Below are 21,730 nucleotides of genomic sequence, written 5' to 3' on the forward strand. Positions count from 1 at the left end.
GCACTGGCCCCTCCCCCAACATCTTTACCATGACAGATCTCCAGGGGGTGGGTGTAGATCACTACAGATGAAGAGTTCACAGTCAGGTTGCAGCTACAAACACGGGTGAAGATACATTCCAAGGTGTTGCTGTGGCACCAGGGGGCACAGGCTGTGGGGGCACAGGCTGGTCAGAGGCTGGGAGGGGGCAATGGGGTCCCAGAGGAGGTCCCAGGAGGTGGGGAGCTGCCCTGAGCCTCCCTGCCCAGGCCTCTCCTCCCTGGACTGGGGTGCAGGGCCCCTCCCAGGCTCTGGCTGTGGACACGCTGCTCCCCACACTCACCCTGAGAGCCCTGGGCTCCAGCTCTGGAGAGACTCAGCAGGACACACAGCAGCCCTGTGACACAGAGACGGCAGGTCATCAGGCCCAGCAGAAAGAGGAGGCCGGAGGTGATGCACTGGAGGGCAGGGGCGGAGGACCCTCCTGGGCTCGGACATGGTCCACTCCTCAGAGGGAGCCCAGGTGGCGCCTCCCAGAGGGTCTGGGGGTGGGAAGGGGCTGAGCCTGGCAAGCTCTGGGCTCCAGCCATGGCTCTCCTGGCCTGTGGGTGGGGGACTGGAGCCTGGTGGCCCTGGTCAGACCCTGGAGCACAGGCAGGCTGCCTCACTGCCCTGCCTCAGTTTCCCTTTCTGTGGAGTGGGGACAAGATGACACCCATGTCCTAGGGTCACATGGGAACAAACCCCAGTGTGTCAGGGTGTTTACCACCATCCCTGACCTTTAGGTGGGAAGGGAGGGTCAGGGCCAGCTGTTCTCTCAGGTCCCCTGCCTGGTCACTCAGGTGCTCTGGCCCTGTCCCCTTCCTTAGGGACACACACCACACCAGCCACCTGGCCTGCAGCTGTGGCTGGGGCACCTGAGAGCCACATCTGCCACCACCACTGTCAGCCCCACGGCTTGTCCTGGGACCCCGTGGTGCCCTATTACCCCCCAACAGGAAAGTGCTGTGGGCAGGTGCTGGGCTCAGGCTGGGGGCCTCCTCCTGCTGTTCCTGCCTCTCAGCAGCTGCCCCCTCCCAGGGCACATCCTGGGGACCCTCCCCAATCAACGGGGCCTTAGGTACATGAGCCTCTTGCTGTTCAACAGAGACAGGCAAGGAGTCAAAGAGAGTCTGGTTCTCAACCCCTAAAATAAAGTCTAGGGGTTTTGGTGGTTCCTTCCTGGTCAGTTTATCTAATGCGCTGCCTGGACAGCTGGTCAGGCGCTAAACATTGCCGTGAGGCCTTCATCAGAGGAGGCCCCATTGAATGTGAAGGTGCAAGGAAAGCAGAATCCCCTCTCCTGTGGGGCTCATCTAACCCATGGAGGCCCTAAGAGACCAAGACTGGCCCCCGGAGGAGAACGGAGTTCTGGCCCAGACTGTTTCTGGACCTGAGATGGGACATCAGCTCCTCCCTGGTCTCCATCCTGCCCCCTCCTCCCTAATCTCCATCCTGCCCCCTCCTCCCTGGTCTCCATCCTGCCCCCTCCTCCCTGGTCTCCATCCTGCCCCCTCCTCCCTGGTCTCCATCCTCCCACCTCCTCCCTGGTCTCCATCCTCCCACCTCCTCCCTGGTCTCCATCCTGCCACCTCCTCCCTGGTCTCCATCCTGCCGCCTCCTCCCTGGTCTCCATCCTGCCTCCTCCTCCCTGGTCTGCATCCTGCCTCCTCCTCCCTGGTCTCCATCCTGCCCCCTCCTCTCTGGTCTCCATCCTGCCCCCTCCTCCCTGGTCTCCATCCTGCCCCCTCCTCCCTGGTCTGCATCCTGCCGCCTCCTCCCTGGTCTGCATCCTGCCTCCTCCTCCCTGGTCTGCATCCTGCCTCCTCCTCTCTGGTCTCCATCCTGCCTCCTCCTCCCTGGTCTCCATCCTGCACCTCCTCCCTGGTCTTCATCCTGCCCCCTCCTCCCTGGTCTCCATCCTGCCTCCTCCTCCCTGGTCTGCATCCTGCCTCCTCCTCCCTGGTCTGCATCCTGCCGCCTCCTCCCTGGTCTCCTTCCTGCCACCTCCTCCCTGGTCTCCATCCTGCCGCCTCCTCCCTGGTCTCCATCCTGCCCCCTCCTCCCTGGTCTCCTTCCTGCCACCTCCTCCCTGGTCTCCATCCTGCCGCCTCCTCCCTGGTCTCCATCCTGCCACCTCCTCTCTGGTCTCCTTCCTGCCACCTCCTCCCTGGTCTCCTTCCTGCCACCTCCTCCCTGGTCTCCTTCCTGCCACCTCCTCCCTGGTCTCCTTCCTGCCACCTCCTCCCTGGTCTCCATCCTGCCTCCTCCTCCCTGGTCTCCATCCTGCCACCTCCTCCATGGTCTCCAACCTGCCACCTCCTCTCTGGTCTCCATCCTGCCCCCTCCTCCCTGGTCTCCATCCTACACCTACCTGGAAGAGTCTGGACTTCCAGCCTCCACAATTCCATGAGCCATGTCCTTAAAATAACCGTCTTCCCCTCTCTCTGTAGCACCCCATTGGTCTCCTTTATCTGGAGAGCCCTGCTGCATCAGGGAGTAATGAGAAACCCCCCTGTGTGCTAAAGTTGGCGCTAGGGAGTAACTTCCTAGGAACAACTTTCTCCTTTGAGAACTTAATAATTAAAAAAAAGAGCTGAATCAATTACAAATACCCTCCCTGCTCTCCCTTAAGGGACAGTGAGAAAACCAGCCAGAAATGAAGCAAAGGACTTACTGGGTGATTCCTAGCTCCCTTTCTTGCCTGTCACATGGTCACGATTCCACTTACCGTGGATCAGTCTTAGACATCCGCTCCTCATGGTGCCGAGACCAGCCAGCCCAGTGATGGAGGACTTTTGGTTCTGGTTGGAGTTAAGTATGCTTCCAGTTTAAATATGACTCGTGACGAAATTGACCACAGTGAGGAAATCACGGTCTGGATGCTTTCTTCCTCTGATCAGTTCCCTGTGAATTTCTCAGAACTCCAAATATTTGCTTAGTTTGGGTAATAACTGTGCTGACTATCTTCTGTGGTGTGACTCCCATCTTCTGAGACAGGAAAGTGGGACACTGTGTATTAGAAGCTCAGGCATGAAGGATCATTCTCCTGGTCTTTCTGCCCCATAAGGACCTTGGTTTAGAATGAATAGACTTATCTATTTATTACCTATCCCTAGACTTACTTGTGTAACTTACATGAAAACAAGGCTCATGATTAAATATAGAACTCAGGGCTTCAGTAGATGGCACAGGAGAAGTCAAACAGCCCAACACATGAGTCTCCTCTGGGGCAGGGAGAAGGTGCATCTGTGTAAGTTTGTGTCTTACTGTTTTGTTTCCACCAAAAGCACCGTGTTCTCAACCAGAGAGAAGACTTGGCATTCCCAACACTCACACCTAGAAAGTCTGAGAAGACAGGTCCCGCAGAGCCACCTGGTCCCCACACCACTATTGTTTTTTACAAATTTTAGCATTATTTTTTCTGTATTTATCTTTCACAATCACATTGAAATAAAATGGGTAATTGCTGTGAAAAATCAGACTATTCTTTTGAATACCCAGAAGACACCTTATTTTTTGCAGTCTTTATTGTTAAGTGTGCTAATGTGCCGTGCATACACCAAATTCTGTATTGCTTCCTGGCCCAATCTGAGTTCACCTGCAGAAATCTCATCTGTTGTGAAGATGAAGTCTGTTCTCCCTTATAAGCTCTAAGCTGATACTTGTAACAAGTAAATAATATTAATACGTATATGCACTATTGAAAAAAATCTTATATTCCCAAAGGGGACTGTTATGTTTCCAAATCACTTCTCCTAAACTCAGGCTCCTCATCTTGCACCTGTAAAGATACAATATTATATTGTAAGTATTAACTTGAGGGATTCCACCTCCTGGGTCCCCTTCTTCCTCCGGAAGAAGTCTTTTCTGCTGTTCTTTAATAAACTTCTAATAAAAAAGTATTAACTTGATAAAACGATATGTGTTTTATTTCGACTGGCCTTTCCCATTCAACTTTGTGTATTGGAGATTTTTTAAAAATATGAGCTATACTATGGACAGGTATGTGCTATTTTAAAAATTTATACTGACATACCCTATTTATTTTGCTATACTTTATTGATGGTTGCTTGTATGTTATGAAATTTTTCATTCTTGTAAACATACTGCAGCAAACCTTAGAGCTTTGTGTAAAAATGGAATTGTTTAATGTGATGTAGATTAAAAAAAGTGTGTTTGCTGGGACTTAGGTATACACCACTTAAATTTTCATAACTGGTACCAAATTGCTGAATAAAGTGTCTATGTAAATTGACTCCACAATCTAACATTTAAGAATATCCATTTCATTGCTGGTCTAACAACTATTCAATGTAATCAATTTGGCAGATTTTCCTGAACTAATGCTTGAAATATTAGCTCTCTTTTAAAAGTTAATTTCAGTTTCCTTGATTGCTGGATATTTATTTGCCATTCATTTTTCTTTTTCAGTTAAGAACATATAGGAGGATGCAACATGGGGGCTGGCGTGGAGAGATCAAGTCTCTGATCTCTTCAGCTGTGCGGGCATAGGAAGTCGTAAACAATCTAAATTCTGTTTGCTCAGGATCACTAGGCAATGCTGAGCTGACGTGGATCTGGGGCGAGCAGTCTGGATCTCTCAGAACACACACTGAGCCCGGATCAGCTGAATTCAAGCTCCCATTCGCCTGCTTCCCGCAGACAAACAGCTGTGACTCAGCACTAATCCATCCGGCTGAAACAACCGGTCAGCCCTTCTGATCCTACGGAGGTAAATGCCTACTGAGCCTTCATAGGTAGTGGCCACAGGTTTGAAACAGGGCTTGGGAGAGACAGTAAGGACCCACCCTTTGCATTGGTCACCCGGCAAAGGGAAAGGAACTGTCGCCATTTGCAAGAAATACCACCATGGCAGACAACTGATGTCACCAGACTGCAGCGGAGGAGATAACTTCATTGAAACCTTCGGCTACAGGTGTGTAATTCCCTAGCCTTCCCTCTCCACACATCGGGGAAACCTTATGGGCCCCTTCCAGCTCTCTCGTAAGGGCCCCTCCCAGCTCTTCCATGAGCGCGATAGCCAGACGGAGGGAATCAGACGTGGTGACGGACCCGCGGCGTGGAACTCCCGGCTACCGCTCCCACCAGTGCTGACACCTGAGGTCTCTTGCACCAGCTACTGGGGGCGTGGCTACCGGAGGACAAGGCTGAGGATTCTCAGCCCCAAGCTCTACAAACTTAGGGACTGAGGGAATGGCAGACAGGGAGAGTGTGCCCAGTCATCCATGAAAACAGGGCTCCTGGGAGCAGCAGACCTGGCGTGTAGCCAGTATTGTGGTGAGCGGCACCCGTGAGAGGGGCCTGGCTAGAGGAAAAGTGGGGAAGTGACTAGACACAAGAGGAGGCCCTAGGCACTCAGGATTGGAGACTCACCTACTCTGGGAGGAGGAGCTGCTGCACAGTGATTGGTTCCCGCATATTGACAGAAGAACTTGGCCTGGTGGGCACAGCGCCACGTACTGGAAGAGAAGCTAATCAAACTCTAAGACTGCATTTATTAGGTTTTTTTTTTTTTTGATTTGGGTTTTTTCTTTCATTTTCATTTTTCTTTCTTGTTTTTAAAATTTTTTTTCAATTTTTTTCAATGTTTTTTCTTCTAATTTTAATTTTAATTATTATTTCTTTAAATTATTTTCGTTTTTTATTTCCTATTTTTTTCTTCTTTTGTCTTTTCATTTCTTTTCAATTTTCTTATTCCCCCTTCCTTGAATTCTACCTGCTTACTCTCATTCTCTTTAGTGACTTCTTCCCTTCCCTTCTAATACCTTTCCTCCCAAGCATCAAATTTATAGGAGTAAACAGTAACTCAACAGTCAAACAGAACAAGAAGTAACATGAGCAGCTTAAAAAAGCAAGGAAGAAAAGGAGTACAAACAATGCAAGACAGCCTAAATATTCAGGAGGACCTAGAGTCATCAGAAAAATGGTCAAATAAAGAACTCAAGGAATACCTTAGACAGATGGAATGGAACCTTAAAGAGGATACGAGACAGCAAATTCAAGCAGCGAAAGAACACATTGATAATGAATTACATAAACAGATAAAAGAAGAAGTTAAGCATCTTTATCAGGAGATAGAGATTATTAAAAATAATCAAACAATAATTCTAGAAATGAAGGAAACGATAAACCATATTAAAAACTCAATTGAGAGTATCACTAACAGAGTGGAGCAAGTAGAAGCCAGAACATCAGATAATGAAGACAAAATATATCATCTTGAAAAGAGTCTAGCCAACTCAGAAAGGCTGGTAAAAAATCACGAGAAAAATATCCAAGAGTTATGGGATAACATAAAAAAACCAAACTTATGAGTCATTGGGATAGAAGAAGGTACAGATATTCAAACCAAGGGAATGAGTAACCTGCTGAATGAAATAATTACAGAAAACTTTCCAGGAATAAAAAAGGAAACAGATATACAAATTGAAGATGCATACAGGACACTGAGCACACAAAATCACAGTAGACCAATGCCAAGATACATTGTTATGAAGATATCCAAAATACAGAACAAAGAGAAAATATTAAAAGCTACAAGAGAAAAGAGGCAGATTACATTCAGGGGTAAACCAATAAGGTTAACAACAGATTTTTATCACAGACGCTGAAAGCAAGAAGGTCATGGAACAATGTATTTCAAACACTGAAAGACAATGCTTGCCAACCAAAAATTCTGTATCCAGCAAAATCAAGCTTCAGGTATGACAACGAAATAAAAATCTTTCATGACAAACAAAAGTTAAAAGAATTTGCAGCCAGAAAACCAGCATTGCAAAGCATTTTGAGCAAAACACTACACGAGGAAGAAATGAAAAACAATAACCAAAACCATCAGTGGGAAGTGCCTCGGTAAAGACAGAAGGCGAGGGGAATGATAATCATGGAGCAACAAACTAAATTTTTTAAAAAAAGGATAAATAATCAAACATGGCTGGAAGTACAAACCATATATCAATAGCAACTCTAAATGTTAATGGCTTAAACTCTCCAATAAAGCAACATAGGCTGGTATCATGGATTAAAAAAACAAATCCAACAATATGCTGCCTCCAGGAGACACATCTGATTGGAAAAGACATACACAGGCTGAAGGTGAAAGGATGGGAAAAAATATACCATGTACACGGTCCTCGTAAGCAAGCAGGGGTGGCCATCCTCATATCGAATAAAATCGACTTCAAGACTAAGTTAATCAAAAGGGATAAGGAAGGACATTATATACTGTTAAAAGGAACCATTCACCAACGAGATATAACAATTATCAATATTTATGCACCAAATAATGGTGCTGCGACATTCATAAAACAAATTCTCCTCAAGTTCAAGAATCAAATAGACCACAACACAATAATTATGGGTGACTTCAACACACCTCTCTCACCATTGGACAGATCCTCCAAACAAAAGTTGAATAAAGAAACTATAGAACTCAATACCACAATCAATAATGTAGACTTAACTGTCATATATAGAATATATCAGCCATCATCAAATGGATATACTTTTTTCTCAGCAGCACATGGCTCCTTCTCAAAAATAGAACATATATTATGCCATAGGGTAACCCTCAGTAAATATAAACGGGTGGAGATACTACCATGCATTTTATCTGATCATAATGGAATGAAACTGGAAATCAATGATAAAAGAAGGAAGGAAAAATTCTACATCACATGGAAAATGAACAATATGTTACTGAATGATCAATGGGTTACAGAAGCCATAAAGGAGGAAATCAAAAAATTCTTAGAGATAAATGAAAATATAGACACAACATATCAGAATCTATGGGACACAATGAAAGCAGTTTTAAGAGGGAAATTCATCGCCTGAAGGTCATTCCTCAAAAAAAGAAAAAACCAACAAATAAATGAGCTCACACTTCATCTCAAAGCCCTAGAAAAGGAAGAGCAAAACAACAGCAAATGTAGCAGAAGGCAAGAAATAATTAAAATCAGAGCGGAAATCAATGAAATTGAAACAAAAGAAACTATTGAAAAAATTAACAAAACTAAAAGTTGGTTCTTCGAAAAAATAAATAAGATTGACAGACCTTTAGCCATGCTAATGAAGAGAAGAAGAGAGAGAACTCAAATTACTAACATATGGGATGAAAAAGGCAATATCACAACAGATCCTACAGAAATACAGAAGACAATGAGAAATTATTTTGAAAACCTATATTCCAATAAAATAGAAAATAGTGAAGACATCGATAAATTTCTTAAGTCATATGATTTGCCCAGACTGAGTCAGGAGGATACACACAATTTGAACAGACCAATATCAATGGATGAAATTGAAGAAGCAATCAAAAGACTACCAACCAAGAAAAGCCCAGAACCGGATGGGTATACAGCGGAGTTTTACAAAACCTTTAAAGAAGAATTAATACCAATATTTTTCAAGTTATTTCAGGAAATAGAAAAAGAGGGAGCTCTTCCAAATTCATTCTATGAGGCCAACATCACCCTGATTCCGAAACCAGACAAAGACACCTCAAAGAAAGAAAACTACAGACCAATATCTCTAATGAAGCTAGATGCAAAAATCCTCAATAAAATTCTGGTGAAACAGATTCAAAAACATAATCAAAAAAATTGTACACCATGATCAAGTAGGATTTATCCCTGGGATGCAAGGCTGGTTCAATATACGGAAATCCATAAATGTTATTCACCACATCAATATACTTAAAGATAAGAACCATATGATCATCTCGATAGATGCGGAAAAAGCATTTGAGAAAGTACAGCATCCTTTTATATTCAAAACTCTAGAAAAACTAGGGACAACAGGAACATACCTCAACATTGTAAAAGCAATCTATGCTAAGCCTCAGGCTAGCATCATTCTGAATGGAGAAAAATTGAAGGCATTCCCTCTAAAATCTGGAACAAGACAGGGATGCTCTCTCTCACCACTTCTGTTCAACATAGTTCTCAAAACACTGGCCAGAGCAATTAGACAGATGAAAGAAATTAAAGGCATAAAAATAGGAAAAGAAGAACTTAAATTATCACTATTTGCGGACGACATGATTCTATACCTAGAAGACCCAAAAGGGTCTACAAAGAAACTACTAGAACTAATAAATGAATTCAGCAAAGTGGAAGGATATAAAATCAACACGCATAAATCAAAGGCATTTCTGTATATCAGCGACAAAACTTCTGAAACGGAAATGAGGAAAAACACTCCATTCACAATATCCTCAAAAATAAAATAAAATACTTGGGAATCAACCTAACAAAAGAGGTGAAAGATTTATACAATGAAAACTACAGAACCCTAAAGAGAGAAGTAGAAGAAGAACTTAGAAGATGGAAAAATATACCATGTTCATGGATAGGCAGAACTAACATTATCAAAATGGCGATATTACCAAAAGTTCTCTATAGGTTTAATGCAATGCCAATCAAAATCCCAACGACATTTCTTGTAGAAATAGAGAAAGCAATCATGAAATTCATATGGAAAAATAAAAGACCCAGAATAGCAAAAGCAATTCTAAGCAGGAAGTGTGAATCAGGTGGTATAGCAATACCAGATTTTAAACTATATTACAGAGCAATAGTGACAAAAACAACATGGTACTGGTACCAAAACAGGCGGGTGGAAAAATGGTATAGAATAGAGGACACAGAGACTAATCCACAAAGTTACAACTATCTTATATTTGATAAAGGGGCGAAAAGCATGCAATGGAGGAAGGATAGCATCTTCAACAAATGGTGTTGGGAAAACTGGAAATCCATATGCAACAAAATGAAACTGAATCCCTTTCTCTTGCCATGCACAAAAGTTAACTCAAAATGGATCAAGGAGCTTGATATCAAATCAGAGACTCTGTGTCTGATAGAAGAAAATGTTGGCTCCGATCTACATATTGTGGGATCGGGCTCCAAATTCCTTAATAGGACACCCATAGCACAAGAGTTAATAACAAGAATCAACAAATGGGACTTACTTAAACTAAAAAGCTTTTTCTCAGCAAGAGAAATAATAAGAGAGGTAAATAGGGAGCTTACATCCTGGGAACAAATTTTTACTCCTCACACTTCAGATAGAGCCCTAATATCCAGAGTACACAAAGAACTCAAAAAATTAGACAATAAGATAACAAGTAACCCAATCAACAAATGAGCCAAGGACCTGAACAGACACTTCTCAGAGGAGGACATACAATCAATCAACAAGTACATGAAAAAATGCTCACCATCTCTAGCAGTCAGAGAAATGCAAATCAAAACCACCCTAAGATACCATCTCACTCCAGTAAGATTGGCAGCCATTATGAAGTCAAACAACAACAAGTGCTGGCGAGGATGTGGAGAAAAGGGTACACTTGTACATTGCTGGTGGGACTTCAAATTGGTGCAGCCAATTTGGAAAGCAGTATGGAGATTCTTGGGAAAGCTGGGAATGGAATCACTATTTGACCCTGCTATTGCTCTTCTCGGACTATTCCCTGAAGACCTTAAAAGAGCGTACTACAGGGATACTGCCACATCGATGTTCATAGCAGCACAATTCTCAATAGCTAGACTGTGGAACCAATCCCGATGCCCTTCGATAGATGAGTGGATAAAAAATGTGGCATTTATACACCATAGAATATTACTCAGCACTTAAAAATGACAAAATCATGGAATTTGCAGGGAAATGGATGGCACTAGAGCAGATTATGCTTAGTGAAGCTAGCCAATCCCTAAAAAACAAATACCAAATGTCTTCTTTAATATAATGAGAACAACTATGAACAGAGCAGGGAGGAAGAGCAGGAAGAAAAGATTAACATTAATTGGAGACATGAGATGGGAGGGAAAGGGAGAGAAAAGGGAAATTGCATGGAAATGAAGGGAGACCCTCATTGCTATACAAAATTACATATAAGAGGTTGTGAGGGGAATGGGAAAATAAACAAGGAGAGAAATGAATTACAATAGATGGGGTAGAGAGAGAAGATGTGAGGGAAGGGGAGGGGGGATAGTAGGGGATAGGAAAGGTAGCAGAATACAACAATTACTAATAGGGCATTATGTAAAATTGTGGATGTGTAACCGACGTGATTCTGCAATCTGCATTTGGGGTAAAATTCGGAGTTCATAACCCACTTCAATCTAATGTATGAAATATGATATGTCAAGAGCTTTGTAATGTTGTGAACAACCAATAAAAATTAAAAAAAAATCTGAAACAACAACAACAAAAAAGAAAATATAAATTTCTCTTTGTCCCAGTGGCTCAGGAGGCTGAGGCAGGAGGATTGCAAGTATAAAACCAGCCTCTGCAACTCAGCATTAAATATGTGCTATGAACATTGGTGTGCAAGCACTCATTTGAGTCCCAGTTTTCCATTCTTTGGGGTGCACATGGATGGGGTCACGATGCTGGGTGATAATTCTATGTTTAACCTTCTGAGGAACTGACAAACTGTTTTCCACACTGGCTGGACCATTTTCCATTCCCAGGAGTAGTGCATGAAGATTCCAGATTCTTCCTATCCTCACCAATATTATTATTTTCTTTTTTAAGAAATGTTACTTTTATATTACTTATTCATGACAGGATTGCCAATAATCTGTAATGATCATTTCAGAGCCATTGTCAAATGTGTATCCTAAATGTACGATATGTGTCCGTATCATTTCTTCGTGTTGAGCTCACCCAAAATCTTCTCTTTTAGTTTTATTAAAAAATTACTTTCTGATTAGCTTTATTCACTCTAGTATGCAACAGAACACTAGAACGCATTCCTCCAGATTGTGACTTTGTGCCTGTTGACGACCTTCACTACCCTTCCTCTTCCCTGTCCAGCCCTGGTAACCATTAGTCTCCTCTCTCTCCCCAGACACCAGCAGTTCTGGGTTCCACCTCAAGGGTATTCTGCAGTCTTTGCCTCTCTATGTTCATTCTGGAGTGTGCAGTGCATCTCACTGTGGATTTGCATCAAGTTCAAATTTTGGTCTCCATAAGTAAAGTTTTGTTGGGAGACAGCCACACCTGCTCCTTTGGTATCTATGATGGCTGCCACCCTCATGGCAGAGCTGAGTCTTTGGGAGAGATCATGTGGCCTGTGAAGCCCAAGACATATGCCCCTTCACAGAAATTTGCTGGGCCCTCCACTCAAACAAATAGTCAAGGTTAGAACCATATTAGTGAGTGTGTGTGTGTGTGTGTGTGTGTGTGTGTGTGTGTGTGTGTGCGTGTGTACTGGCACTTTATTACTATTACTGTCATCTCTGTTCCCTTAGTTATTGCAAGGGCTAGCTATTGCTGCAGAACAAGGAGTCCTCAATGCAAATGGTTTAATAAGGTTTTTATTACCCAATGGGACTATCTGTTGGGGGTTTTCTGAGTCTGGCTCAGGAAAAGAATATGCATGTTCACAGGAGAGCCTGTGGCCAGAAGTCACAGGATGGGCAGGAAATTCATCTCCATTGTGAGCCATCCTTTGATCTTGAGATCTGAAGTCATTCTGAGCCTGAAGGACACACATAATGGAGGATATAGGTATTGCTCATTTAGTTCCCTTCTAGTGCTGTGGCAAAATTCAGAAAGGGGAGGAATATTTCACTTAGAATAACAGAAGGATTAATATTTCTAGCCAGTGCTGATGTTTTCAAGCAGATCAGTGACTCAGTAATGCAACCTACAAAATGCTGACCAGTCTCAGTGAGAGAACCCCCCAACACATGAACACCAACCTTCCACACCTCAGTGACTATATTTGCAAGACGAAAAGACACATTTACATAGCAATCCAATGTGTAATGTAGAAATTTTTTTCTCATCATATTTAAAGTCCTCTCTGATTCTGAGGCCAAAGTAACCAAACTTTCATTTTAAATTTTTCTCTCCATCTAGACTTCAAGTGGAGACATGTATTTGAAAGTACGTTTGCCAGTAATTATGGTAGAGACTGTGGACACCAAGCTGGACAAGAGAAAAGAATCCTAATGGTGAGAAGAAAAGCCAAAGCTCAGCTATGAAGGTCACTGGTCTGTTGGAATCTGCCTCATCAGGAAGAGCAGCTGAGATGGAGATGCGCCGAGGCATGAGGGACCCACAGGGCAAAGCCATGCTGTGGGAGTCCCTCCTGTATAGGATTATTACACAGGCCGTCTAACTGTCAAATGCATTCCCCCCACAGGAGTAACATGCACGACTGTGTGTTTTAGGATCAATAAAAGAAAAATTACTCCATATGATTCATCATGGGAGAGGTAATGGTTTTCAGAAATGCAAGTCATCCCATGAGATGAAAGTTAAGTTCCAATACCTCTAATCCAGGAATGAAAATCACTTTGAGAGAGTATGCAGATGATAGAGAGGAAGACTGCTCAGATCTCAGAGCAGAGAGCTTAGCAGGGCGACCTTTATTATTTTCACAGGGAAGTTGAAATTAAAGGAAGAGAAACTCCAGAAAACAAGTAGAAGGAACAAGTCATACTTCTCTCTCTCTCTCTCAGATCAAAATATTGTAACTTTTTTTTTTGCTCTGAGTCTTGAGCTCTGTGATCAAAGCCATATTTAAGACTCAGGAAAATGGTCTTCGAAGAGTCTTCTCAGAGCGCTCTTGATGTCCTTGTTCCTCAGACTGCAGATGAAGGGGTTCAGCATGGGGGTGATCATGCTGTACATCACTGAGGCTGTTGCACTAGAGTGTGCATTTTGGGCAATAGAAGAACTAAGGTACACTCCCAGGAGTGTGCAATAGAACAAGGAGACCACAGAGAAGTGAGTCAGGTGGAGAAGGCTCTGTACTTGCCCTGAGCTGATGAGATTGGACTGATGTAGGACACAATCTTGGAGTAGAAGGGAAGGATGTCAGCCAGGGGACCACCTTGAGCAGCCGGCTACAATTACAGCACCATATTATTTAAGAAAGTGTCAGAACAGGCAAGATAAACCAACTGCTTAGTTTCACAGAAAAGAAGTGGCATCTCCAAGTCTGTGCAGAAGGACAGTCACAATGCCACTCAACTTTGTAGTAGGGAATAAAGAAAACTCATGATCCAGGACACCCAAACCAGAAATCCACAGAACCCAGGGTTCATGATGACAGAGTAGTTCAGGGGGTGACAGATGGCCACAAAACTGTCATAGGCCATCATGGCCAGGAGGAAGTTTACCAACCTCATAAATAATTTTAAAAAGGTCATCTGGGTGATACAACTTGTGTAGGTAATGGCCTTGCTCTGTGTCTGGATGTTCACCAGCATCTTGGGGATGGTGGTGGAGGTGAAGCAGATGTCCACAAAGGACAGGTTGGAGAGGAAGAAGTACATGGGTGTGTGCAGGTGGGAGTCTGAGATGGTGGCCAGGATGATGAGCAGGTTCCCCAGCACAGTGACCAGATACATGGAGAGGAAAAGCCCAAAGATGAGGGGCAGCAGATCTGGATCCTCTGAAAATCCCAGCAGAAGAAATTCTGAAAATTTTTTGAAATTTTTGGTTCCATGTGCTGTGAAGAGAAAAAATAACACATGAGTAGTTTTTGCACCTACCCCACTTTAGGATGACCCCAATTTCATTGCTATTTAGGAGACTCCTTCTCTAATTAGCTGATTCATTCCTAATTCGGAATTAGGAAAAAGGTAGCTTCACTACAATTTTGTCAGCATTTTGTGTATTCTACAGTTTCAGTGAGCAATTCTTCCATGTCCTTGGGGAAGGGCCTTGAGTTCTGATCCTGTTCAAGGCACTGGCTTGGCCATGGGCGCAGTGTGCTGAAAAACAAAAGTCCTTAAGATCCCATCATGGAGAAAGAATGTACAAAGACAGCTGTTAAAAACAACAGCTCTAGCCCAGGATTTCCAATATTTTCTCCATAAAGTGATGATCCCTGTTGGAGTGATGATCCCTTGCATATGCGTAAATGGACATAACAGTGAAAAAAAATTCTCATAAAATGTCAGATGGTATAACCACTATGAATCAAACATGGAGAGATCAGAAGGGAAGGAGATGGAGGTGCTGGTCCTATGGGGGTCCAGTAGGAGAGGTGAAAGGTGACCCTTGAGCAGAGGCCTGCAGGAGAGGAAGGTGCCCTCAGGTGGTCTGCATAGGCCTGGGCCTGGTGGGAGGGCGACAGCGCAGGGTCCTGAGGATGGCGCTGGGCTGGCACATCCACGTTTCAAAGGAGCCCCGGGGGCAGCAAGCGTGAGCTGGTGGGTGCACAGGGGGCCCCGTCTGCGAATGCTGAGGAGGGAGCTGCTCCTGGCTGCTGTGGAGATGCTGAGATCCTCAGGAGGGGCCTTTGTTCCCCTGCCCTCTTGTGACTGTTGCTGGAGGCAGCTTCACTGAGGTGGCTGACCCCTGAGGAGCTGCACATACTTTATGTGGATGAGAGGATAAATTCAGACACACATGACCCTGGCTGTCCTTTTATCACTTCAGTGTCATAGATGTGCCCATCTCCTCCACGAGTGTCCCCAGATCCCTTGTGTTTCTTATTTTGTGGTTGTTTTCCTTTGGCAGGACCTCTTACCCTAAGGTCTACCCCAAGAGCGAATTTTCACCTCTATGATATTATACCATTATAATCATTGTGCTGGTTCTGTGCTGCACAGCAGGTGTCTGGATATTAATCCCATGTACAACTTTACACCCATGGACACAGAGCCCACATGTCTCCTACTCCAGGCCCGACACCACTGTTCTATTCTGTGTATCTATGAGTCTGACAACTTGAGGTGTCTCATGGATGCCTAATCACGCATTGTTCCAATGTCAAAGGTATCCTGTGGACCAGAGTGGGTCCCTCCTCCTTTCTCCCTGTTAGTTGGGATCAGGGGTCTATATTATCAGGGTCTCAGTTTAGCAGAAGCACCATACAGGAGAGGAAACATTACAGCCCCATATCCTTGATAAGCACAGAAGCATAGAATCTGCAACAAAGAATTGCAAAATGAGTTCAAAGGTGTGTTAAAAGGATCATTCCCAATTTGGAATATATGAGCTGAAGTGCCCCTGATCTAGACTGATCTCTATAAAATCCTGAACCTATTTTGACTTTCTGTCATCTTTCTACAGAGGATTTATCCATGGGCACATTATCACATACATGCATTTATTTTTGTGTATCCTACATTTTCCATTATAAAGTAAGGTCTAAACAAGAAGAGATTCTCCATGTTCTGTTCATTTTGTGTTTTCAAAGGTGGGCATTTATACAGAGAAAAATTAAAGATATAGATTTCTACCCAGATCAACACATAGTTTCAAAACAGTATCTTTAAACAAAATTGATTGAAAATCTAAAATAAAATTTACTAGAGATATGAAAAATTTGTGCTGTATATGTGTAATAAAATTGTAACGAATTCTGCTGTCATTTATTTTTAAAGAAATTAATTTAAAAAATAAAATAAAATTTTCCATCAAAGAATTAAAAGAACAATTATTTGATTCCATCATCATGAGTAATTTGAGAATGAAAAACACCTGGATATAAAATGATGAAAACATACTTTTTTAGGAGCAGTGAAAAAAGTGGAGTCCAAAGATAGAATTCCATCCTGTAGAAACATAAGTGTGTATAAATGTGCTTAGGACACTGGACATAGCAGCAGGAGTGATGGGGTGAGTAAAAACCAAGGTTAGAGCGTCACCTCCGATCCCTGCATGAGTTCCCACCATGCACGTGGGCCAGGAGTGTCACCTGCATCTTCCCACCTATTCCCAGCAGGAAGCCCATGGGGTCAGGTGCCTATTCCAACTGTGCAGAGAGGACATCTCTGCAGATGTGATGAAACTCCTGTGTATGAAACGTGTGCTCATGAGAAGGACACGGGAGATATTCACTTGAATGCAATAGAGTACGTTCTACAAAAGGGCAGAGGGTGATTGCCGCTCATGAAAACAGAACCAACCCAAAGGCCAAAAGGCAATAGTTCAGAAAAACAGATGAGAAATAAGATGCAAAATGGTGTAAGAGGGACTTGATCACCATGGATCATGCAGAACTTTAAATATAAAAAGCAATGGAGGGGGATCAGCAAGGGGAACACACATAGGTTTGGCCACATAAAATTCATAAGCTCACCTGTTCCCCCTCAAACTGTCAAAACATATATAAAGAACTACATGCCAAACAGGACCTTAGTGAAAATTACTTCCAATTCCGTCTTTGTACTCAGAATATAAAGATGCCCGTTCCCATAAAAGCAAAGAATTTGCAATCCCAAAGGAAAAAAAAGGCTGAAAACCTAAAAAATTGTGTTCAGCCTGTAGTGTAGGAAAGAATTTCAAAATAAAGCCCTTCAATTTTCTACTTTAACACATCAAATAAAAGTTATTTCATGTGACCACCCAGTACAAGAGCGAATGCTGTGAGAAGTGTGTCCCCTGAAGGAGGGTGGCAAGGCAGTATTTGTGAGCAGCCCATTAGTCTCACCTTTGTAAAGAATATAGAAGTGGCTTGAATACTCTCCAGGCTGAAATTAAAGGAAGAAATGCCCTCAGCTCACTGCACAATCCCCCACCCCTGAGACTCATTTTGCCCAACCTGCTACTGGGGAGCTCCCTGGATATGTTCTCATTTTAAGGAAAATACTTGATACACTTTTCCAGTCTTGTCCAATTGGACTCTGTTCCCATTATATGTTGTCAGCAATGATCTAAGCACTGCAGAGTCTGAGAGTCGCTTTTGTTTTAAACATGTTAACCAGTGGCAGATGAGTGAGTCAGCACTCAGCTCTCTCAGCTCTGGGCTGGGTGGGTGGATGTTGTCAGCTTCTGTTCTTGCTGAACGTTTCCTGCAGGACCTGCTTCCAATGATGAACTGAGTGTCATGAGTTTTCCTCCTGGCCCTCCCAATTCTCCTGCTCCAGGGCACTGGTCTTCCACCAGGCAGGATGAGGGCTCCTGTTGAGAGCCACAGCCAAAGGGGCCCCAGCAAACTTCCAGCTGCCAGCAAGCTTCAGACTGCCCCAGCAACATCTAGCTGATTGGCTCCTCTGCGGTGATGTTCATTGGGCTGTTTCCCTGCCCTTCAGACTGCCAGCTGATGATTGGCTCACAGCTGCCCCAGCAACATCTAGCTGATTGGCTCCTCCACGGAGCTGCTCATTGGGTGACTTCTTTGGCTCTGCCCACGCAACCCAGCCAATCGGCCTCAAGAGGAGGAGGATTGTGGGAGGTTGAGAGGCTGGTGTGGGGGAGAGAGGCTGGTGGAAGCCGGTGGTGGCAGTTGGGCTCTGAGGGTTTTTCCCTGGAGCTGTTTTGTTTGGCGTTTGTAGTTCTAAAAATAAAGTTAGTTTCTTTTTGACAAGTGGCTCCTGATTTGTGCCAAGCCAGACTTCGGCATTTGGTGGCTCGCACGGGGAGCAACTGAGGGTAAGTAAACTGCTCGCCCCTGAGGGCAGGGCGAGAGGATGGGGAGCCATTCTAAGTCTCCTCTTTTGTTTTGCTTCGTTTTTGTTTTAACTTTCCTGTCCCTGGAGATGAGTAAGAGGGAAGAAAAACCACTCACATCTGAGGAAAAACTATTTGCGTCTGAGGAACAGATAGGGAGAAAGGACGGATGCACACGTCAGGAGGATAGAAAGGCTGATATAATGATTTTGTGTGGTTCCATTTTTATTGGATTCTGTCTCGGTTTTATTTGCTGTTATCTTGCTGGGTTGTATTATAGTAGAAATACGGGATCAGCAATTAGTAAAAAACAAACCGAAAGACTGTTAAGTAAATTGTTAAAGGAAGGAAGCTTCCCAGTAAAATCAAGAGCAGTCAGGGCATACGTTGATATAATACAAGAATATAGCCCATGGCTTTTTAAGGAGGAGTTGTTAGATATATCACAATGGAACCATCATGGTGAAGATTTAAAAAGAATAGAAAAGAACAACCCAGGGACTCTGCCAGTTGGCACATTGTCATTGTGGACGTTGGTATCTAGTTTGCTTAGTCCAAAGCCTTCAGTTCAGACAGAGGTAGAGGAAGAAGAAGACATATTGATTCAAGTAGAAGAGGAAGTCTCTCAAGTTAGTCAGACAGAGGAAAAGATTCAAGTAAAAGCTCGAGCTAGTCAGAAAGAGGAAAAGATTCAAGTAAAAGAGAAGGTCTTTCGAGATAGTGAGACAGAGGAAGGAAGTTTAGAGCAGAAAAATCTATCAGGGGAAAAGTTAAAACAGGTGACTGCTAATAAGACCCTTTTGTTAGAGAGCGTAAGTGTCCAACCAACAGCACCGCCTCTACAGGAGACTGCTACTAACAGCACTCTATCACCAGAGGGCATAAGTGTCCAATCAACAGCACCACCTCCATATGCTAAGAGACTCCCAACCCCCGCAGTTGATAGTTTGGATCCTGAGACAGGATCTCAAGTATGCCCTGTATTTGAGGTAGGAGGGCAGCGAACTTACCAGGGTTTAAATTTCAAATCAGTGAAGGAGCTAAAAGAGGCTGTAGCAACCTATGGTCCTCAAGCACCCTTCACTGTAAGCTTGGTCGAATCCATTACCAACTTAAGCATGACGCCAGCAGATTGGGCTAGTTTGTGTAAAGCTGTGCTAAATGGAGGACAATACCTGTTATGGAAGGTTGCCAATGAGGAATTTTGCAAGGAGACGGCTAGTCGAAATGCAGCAGCTGGTTATCCTCAGAGAAATCTAGATATGTTGTTAGGAAAGGGACCTTATGAGGATCGGCAGCAACAACTTGCATATGATCCTGGTGTATATTTACAAATTGCTGTAGATGCAGTTAGGGCATGGAAGTCTTTACAAGAACCTGGAGGTTTACAAGGTCAATTATCTAAGATAATACAAGGAGCTAATGAACCTTACGCTGAATTTGTAGATAGGCTTATTCAAACAGCTACCAGAGTTTTTGGGAATACAGAACAAGCAATGCCATTTATAAAACAACTGGCTTATGACCAAGCGAATCGTTGGTGTAGAGATATCATTAGACCATGGAAACAGGAAGATTTAAACACATATATTAAATTATGTAGAGACATTAATGAACAAGGGCAAATTGTGGCAGCTGGAAGTTTGCTGGGGCCCCTTTGGCTGTGGCTCTCAACATCTCACTATAATATAAATTGTTAAGAAAATTGTTTTCTTTTAAGAAAATTGTTTTCTTTTAGTGCCTTCTGGAATGTTACCTAATTTTTTCTTTAGCCATTATTGCCAGAATTTCTATCTTCATCCCAGTGCCGATGAAGATAATATAAATTGTTAAGAAAATTGTTTTCTTTTGGTGTCTTCTGGAATGTTACCTAATTTTTTCTTTAGTCATTATTGCCAGAATTCCTATCTTCATCCCTGTGCCGGTGAAGACAAAGATAAAACTAATCTACAGTTTCTGCAATAGCCATCACTGAACTGCTTACAGAACTTACACTGAACTGCTTACAGAACCGTCAATTGACTTGGTATATCTTCCTCCCTTCTGCTTGTCATGATCATTCAGCTAAAATTTGGGGGTCAACGGAGGTGAGGCAAAGAACCTCACCCCCCCCCCCCGCTGAGACCTCTCCACAGGTGTGGCTGTACTGGACCGGTAGTCAATGACGGGTAAGATCCAATTACAATGGTACCTACCTAAGACAGGAGGCTGACGCCCTGAGGTCAGCTCATCCGAAGACGGGTAAGGACCATATGTATTGGACAACCTAAGGCAGGCACGGTCCATAAGCCACATGCTTGTTGTTTAAACAGAGAGGGGGAGATGTTGAGAGCCACAGCCAAAGGGGCCCCAGCAAACTTCCAGCTGCCAGCAAGCTTCAGACTGCCCCAGCAACATCTAGCTGATTGGCTCCTCTGCGGTGATGTTCATTGGGCTGTTTCCCTGCCCTTCAGACTGCCAGCTGATGATTGGCTCACAGCTGCCCCAGCAACATCTAGCTGATTGGCTCCTCCACGGAGCTGCTCATTGGGTGACTTCTTTGGCTCTGCCCACGCAACCCAGCCAATCGGCCTCAAGAGGAGGAGGATTGTGGGAGGTTGAGAGGCTGGTGTGGGGGAGAGAGGCTGGTGGAAGCCGGTGGTGGCAGTTGGGCTCTGAGGGTTTTTCCCTGGAGCTGTTTTGTTTGGCGTTTGTAGTTCTAAAAATAAAGTTAGTTTCTTTTTGACAAGTGGCTCCTGATTTGTGCCAAGCCAGACTTCGGCAGGCTCCTGGAGACGGGTGGCAATGGCTGAGGAAGTTGCGGTTGTTACAACATGTATTTGCACTGTGCCTAGCAGGTTGAGAGTGGAGAGTTTGAGAAACACTTTTCCAGACCAGAATATTTCCAACTTCAGTGAGAATATGAATCACTTGGGGATCTGGTTGAATGCAGGTTGTGATGGGGCAGGTGGGTGTGGCCAGAGGTTGTGGTTTTGTAAGTGAAAGGAAAGGGACCACAACATTCGGAGCAACCAAGAGAAGTTTATTGCAGAAGTGCAACAGAGCAGAAAAGAGAGAAAAAGAAGGAGAGAGAGAGAGATAGAGAGGAGAGAGAGAGGGGGAGAGAGAGAGGCCTTGCAGGAGGGAGTTTTTATAGCCCAAATCTAATGGGGCCTCTGGGTCTGCAAGCTGCCTTGTTGGCACAAGGGGGAGGGGGTTAAGTGTTCAGCCTTGAGCAGGGGTTGAGTGTTTAGCCTTGAGTGGGGTTGAATGTTCAGACTTGATGCCAACAGGTGATAAAGAACCAGACAGAGGGAGGTTTGAGTGTGTGGGCCATCCTGCA

General features: G+C 43.9%; 1 pseudogene; it reads right to left on the reverse strand.

Annotated features, from left to right (window-relative positions):
• Window positions 1-13,581: 13,581 nt before the first annotated feature.
• LOC144367993 (olfactory receptor 7A10-like) lies at window positions 13,582-14,414 on the reverse strand (annotated as a pseudogene).
• Window positions 14,415-21,730: the final 7,316 nt, after the last annotated feature.

This window comes from Ictidomys tridecemlineatus, chromosome 2, assembly GCF_052094955.1.
Source record: "Ictidomys tridecemlineatus isolate mIctTri1 chromosome 2, mIctTri1.hap1, whole genome shotgun sequence".
NCBI lineage: Eukaryota > Metazoa > Chordata > Mammalia > Rodentia > Sciuridae > Ictidomys > Ictidomys tridecemlineatus.